Source organism: Silene latifolia, chromosome Y (genome assembly GCF_048544455.1).
Source record: "Silene latifolia isolate original U9 population chromosome Y, ASM4854445v1, whole genome shotgun sequence".
NCBI lineage: Eukaryota > Viridiplantae > Streptophyta > Magnoliopsida > Caryophyllales > Caryophyllaceae > Silene > Silene latifolia.
Window position 1 is genome coordinate 396,510,522 of NC_133538.1, and position 6,194 is coordinate 396,516,715.

The 6,194-nt window shown below is 34.9% G+C and overlaps 1 long non-coding RNA gene across 1 annotated transcript; it reads left to right on the forward strand.

Annotated features, from left to right (window-relative positions):
- Positions 1–2,384: 2,384 nt before the first annotated feature.
- On the forward strand, positions 2,385–5,335 carry LOC141634492 (uncharacterized). Its single transcript, XR_012539222.1, has 3 exons — positions 2,385–2,493; positions 2,587–2,659; positions 5,127–5,335. It is a non-coding gene; the product is annotated as an uncharacterized LOC141634492 (long non-coding RNA).
- The last annotated feature ends 859 nt before the right edge of the window (positions 5,336–6,194 follow it).

Sequence of the window (6,194 nt, forward strand, 5' to 3'; positions counted from 1 at the left end):
TAAAAGATTTGTGGTTAAGTTTGGTGATTTATGAAGTTATTTTGCTATTTTTAATGATTTTTCGTAGAAAACCGAGTCAAAATGCCGTATTTTAGTTAAAAATTGACTAAAAATAGTTAAAAATTGATTCGGTCCATGGACTTTTTATGGTATTTCATGAATGTTTTGTACTAATTGTATGCAAAAGGTCGAAGGATGGTTCGAATTTTTTGCATGTTTATTGATTTTATGAGATAAAAGTTGATAAAAGTGAAATAAATTAATCATAATTTTGAAACAATTGATTTTGCCCATGATAAATTTATATACATTTAAAAATATTATTTAAATGTTAAAAGTGAATTTTGAAATGTGTTTTCACCTTGTTTTGATGTTTATTGGTTTTAGTGGTTAAAAACCGATAAATATCGATCTTTTTTTTCATAAATTTTATCCGGATTTTTGGGGCAATGTTTCTGACATTTTGGTGTTCTAGGGAGTGTTCCAAAATATTCAAAATTTTTGTTTCAGCTTTTTGGGTAATTTTTCAATTATTTTGGATTTTTACTTAAATATTATGATTTTACCGATTAAATTAGCAAAATATCACCAAATCAAACTAATTATTCATCATAAAATTAGTGAGGACTAATTTTAAGGTTTAAAACAGTTTGGACAATTATTTTGGACTTAAATGATATTTAAGAGTTGATTATTGATTTTTACATGTTATAAATCGATTAAATCCACAAAAACCGAGATGGATACCAACGATTGATAGATAGGGCGATTTTGGCATCATTTTACAGCATTTTAAGCATATTTATTTATTTTAATGAATGATTGTCATTTATTTAAAGTATTTATCTTGTTGTACCTAGTATGGCCTAGTTTATTTTAATCGTTATTACCCGAAATGAATGGGAATATCAATTTGTTTGTAATTAAATACGATCTCGTATTGTCGGTTTATAATTAATTAATAGTTTTATTTATTTTATTAATTAATGTATAATATGAATAGCTATGTAATTCAATTGTAATAGTTATTCTTACCGGCGTTTCCAAAAGACTGATTACATCGAGACGGAGTCTATCTTTGGAAGGTGCTCCAAATCCCACAAGAAGGAGCCACTTATGGAATGAAGAGGCAAGGGACCAAGGAGTTGGTTTCCGAAATGTAATAGACTAGTTTTTATTAACTAGGTGGCCATACTAGGATTTATTCATATGCTTACTTGTTTGTTTGTTTTTATTTTCGCGCATGCCAAAATCGCCATTCACATGCATTTTATCTTCGCGATTGTCAATTCACGTCATTTACATTCACCGACTTAGTTCACTTATAGGGAATTTATGACTAAATTGACAAGATCTCTCACATAACTAAAATTGAGATTAGCCTTACCAATTAGTAACACCTATGAATCTCTTGTTCATTAGAGCCACGCTCGCCCAAGCGGGGTGTTCTCTTTTTACCTTGAGTAAGTAGGGTGGTAAGCGGTTATCACACGCCAAAATTGGTTGGACTCAACGGGATATTAGACGGTCTTGTGTTCCGGGGCTAGTAGATGGATTTAAGGAAATTCGTCGACCAAGAGTTCTAGAGGTAGAATTAGTCAACGTGACTTATCGAATTTACACAATTATGGGATGTTTCGCCCAAGCGATGCTCATTTTTGTTTAATATTTGGGTCTTGGAATCATTTATATAATTTAGTGGGAGATCATTATATAAATGTTAAAACTTGTTAAAGATGTTTCACAAGTAAAATTAAAACATTGAATGTTAATTTTTTCTATTTTTCGTTCATTCTCATAAATGTATGACATCGCGCACTTCATCCTCCTTTCTCTATTTATTGTTATATTTGTTTCATTCTTTCATAGAAAGCGGTTTCTTTGGAGGAATTAATGTAACACCCGCGAATTTTTCATTTTGACATTTAAAATTTATTTAACCATTTAATTACTTTATTTTATATTTTTGAATTATTTAATTTAATTGGATTTATTTTTAAACAAGATTTTTATAAAAGTAATATTTAAAGCTTAATTTATATAAAAATACGTGTTTTAGTCGGATAGTAATAATAATAATAATAGCAATAATAATAATAAAGTTCCGTCTTAAATTATAGTGGGTTTAAGACGAACCTCCGTCTAGCAAAGAACCGTCACATGCTCACATGTGAGACTAAACTTATCTACTCTCGACCTATCCCGGGTCGACAACACGCCCCTCAATTTTGGCACCCAACTAATATAATAATAATATTTTACACTCTCCTGACCAATCCTAACCCACCAACACCCTTTTATTTCTAAAACCCCTGTGAAGCAGCCAAAAACGGCACCTACAACAACAACATTACAGCAGCTAAACAAATCTCAAAACAAGCTCAAAAACCCATCAATGGCGACCGAAAAATCTTAGATTTCTAGCTCATTTTTCGACCAAACTCAATAATTCTTGCACCATTCTTCTCCTTATCTCTTCCTTCATCTTTTAAGGTAAGAAAGGCATAGCCTTGTGGAGTTCCCGTCTTGACCCGTCTCATAAATGTGACGTTTTTAAACTAACTCGGCTCTTATTACGGTTTCTAGGTGAAGACTTTGAGGACCCAGAAGGAAACTCGTTCATAATAGACCATTCTCTCGAAGATTGAAGAAAGTTAAGGTAACGGTGATAGGTTACTCGACAAAATGTCGGGAACTCACCCTTCCTACTCGGTTTTGCCTTATTTTACCATAAAAGTTTAAGTCTTTATGTGTTCTTCATGTATGCGGTTGATTTTGGAGCATGTGCAGTCGTTTTCATGGTTGTTGGGTGCTTCCCTATGGCTTAGTTCTCTGTATACAGCCGGTTAAGATTTCCGAGCGTGGTGCTACTTGTCTTCCCTTCTTGTTTGTGCGTGTTTTGTTGCTGGAAATTCTGGATTGTTGTTCTTCCTTCCTGCTGGGTTTATGTACACGGAATTTGAGGGTGTTCACCCATGTCTTATTATGTTCATCCCTGTCCCAATCCCATTTTAATTCCGTCTGAAAATGGAGTCGAAATAAGAGCACCCAAATTGCAGTTTTTAAGCCGTTACTATGTGGGTTGTGAACTCTATTTTGAGACGGATTAAACGGTCTCTCGAATTTGTTTTTCTTGCCTTACCTTCTTGCTAAAGTCGTCCCATGTATACGTGTTGTTTCTCTGCCTTGAAAATTTCGAGGTTCGAACTGTCAAAGCCCAGCTCTATGCCGTCCTCTGGACTGTTTGTGCAGGTACGGGGGTGGAGAAATGAATGAACTGTGCTCACTTCATTTTGCTCACCTAAATTTTCGTCCCCTGCTTGTTCCATTTTCTTTTTGTGAATATTAATGTTGGGCTCACCAACATTTAATCCTTGGGCTCCCACTAAGATTAATTTTTGGACTCACTTCTTTAGTTTTTTTTGGACTCAAATTCTTGATGTTTGTGGGCTCACCACCATTTAATTTGTTGGGCTCATTTTGTCACTTGTATGGGATTTGTTTGCTTTTCGTATCGTGTCTATATAAAATGCAATTCGTTAAATTCGCTTATTTAAATATTTACCTTTTTGGGTTTATACTTATAAGATACCACTATTTAATTATTTAAATTACCGTCTCAAATATGCCCATGTACCCGTCTTGTTATTTGGTAGTGGCAAGTTGGGCTTGTTCTATAATACATGTTATTGGGCCATATAGGTGTGGTATGGCATTTTAATGGGGCTAGTCATGGCTATAAAATGGTTGGCGCTAAATTAGTTTATTTGAAATAATTAAATATCCGTCTCGTATTTTATATAACGTAAATCGCTAATATCGTCTTTCACATGTTTAGTTGTTGGGCTCATTTGATTGTGCTAAATGGACTTTTTATGCCTTATTAGTTGGACTAGTCATGTTTTATGAGTTGGATTTGTTAGATTTCATCAATTGGGCTCGAAATGTTCACTTGTTTGGGCTTAGGATGGTTCACATATTGGGCTCATGAATGAGCCATATGAGCTTAGTCACATTTTATTCCGTAATTTCATATAACGTAATTCATTCATTATCATTTATTATATTTTATTTAACCGGCGTGTTAAATTAGAAAATGGAATATCTGTTAATATAAGACAAGTATGAGCTATCTTTATCAAATAGTTATTTGTGAAGAGTCATATTCTGGATAAGGCCGTGTATTGTTCTATTGTGAGAGTCTTGGTCCTATCGGATACTGGGGGTGAGCAATAAGCCCTCTAGTTGCGATATGATCGTCGGGATTGATGTTCCCATCCGTACTCATGGTGAGATGCAAGCCATGAGTATGAATGTGACATTTAAGTTCCCGTGTCATATGATGTTTGCATGATCATTCTTACTCGTATTGTGACTCAAGTGTGACGTTTTACATTGTGTGACTACTTGACATTCCTTATTTACCCCTTTCGGACCTTTGGTTACAAGTGTGTGCCATGTTTCCGGATTGGGTTATCTTTCCTTTTTCGGACCTTTGGTTACGAGTGTGTGCCATGTTTCCGGATTGGGTTATCTTTCCTCTTTCGGACCTTTGGTTACGGGTGTGTGACATGTTTCCGAATTAGGATATCCTTCCGCCTTTCTTCGGACCTTTGGTTACGGGTGTGTGCCATGTTTCCGATTAGAGGTTACTCAACCTTTGGTTACGAGTGTGTGCCATGTTTCGAGTCTTGGATACGATTGGTATATCGTTTGTCGAATCGGGTGACGTCCATCCCGAGAGTCTGGATCCAGGTTTAGACTAGGACCGTATTATGATCGTCGTCCTACCAAGAGGTTGGAGTCTAGATGGTTTGTTTTGTGAGTTCATACTAGGTATATGTCTTACACTTGATGAGTCGGTCAATATGTGTTGGTTGACTTGGTTGTTCTACACCCTCGATTGTATATTCATTCTAACCTACCATGCCTATTCCATTAAGAAAGTAATATGCCTATCTCATCTTGATTATTCATTATATCTCCTTGTTCTTTATTGTTCATATATGATGCATGATTAATATGTTTAATTAAGTGTTTGTTACTTGCATTTCGACATATTGTGGCTGGGAGAACCTTGAGTTACTCCCCACTGACTGTGGCGTTCATGTTTACATGAATGACAGGTTGTGAAGATGCTTATATGGGGTTTGACGTGTGAGCTAGCGAGTACCCCGGACTTTTAGATTTCTTATTCACCGCTTAGACTCACCTATTTCTTTATGTCATTCGAGGGATATATTTTCCCCACTTTTGACCGTTTTATTTGTATGGACCCTTGTTTTTATTTCCGTTTTTTCTTCTGTCGAATGTTAGTGACTCCCGCATGCTAAACTCTATCTTCTAAATAAAAGTTTTAAAAACTTCACATTTTTCGCATATATTCAGTAGTTTACTTTCCGCTTTATCGCGGGGTGTCACAATTAATGATTGGTAACATGATTTACCAATTCACCTACATAAGCTTACAACGATTTTTGCGGTTATTATACAACTTAATTAACGTCCATACATGTTAAAAAGGGGTTTCATGTTGCAAACTCATATTACTAGTTTAAAAGGAAGTCACATTTTATCAAGAGAGTCTTGATTTCGGAAGTGACACCTCCGTCATGATGATGACATATTAGTCTTAATTACTCAAGCGTAATTCAAAAGTTTGCGAAAAGAGTTTTCAAAAACACTTATAATACTCCAATATGATACCGTCAAATGGCTCACTTCGAGAAAAGCCAAATCGATTGTTTATGCGCTAAAGAGTTTAGGCATATGATAACAATTGAACGGTTAGGTAGTCCAATTTCGCAAGAAGTTAAGATTTTGCCACATGTTACACTCACTTTATAGTAATTCACTCTTACTAAGTGTATAAAATATCATGAATGACATGAAGAGAGATCTTCATGAGATTCATTTTTGCTTGATTGAAGCAAAGATGAATGTGAAAGTGAGTGGGAGTTAAGAAGTATCAACCCTAGATGTATGCGATAGAACAAAGTTGAAAGAGACATCTACTCAATGGATAGGCTAGTTCCACTATCTTGGTATGAGATACCAAGTACGGGTCATTTCTTTGTAAAGAAGTTTACATGAATTAATAAAACGTAAGAGGTCTAGCATAGGACATTTTTGTATCGAAGTGGTGCTAGAGTAGCAATGATTTCGATAAGGACAAATGTACCTAAATTTGGTTT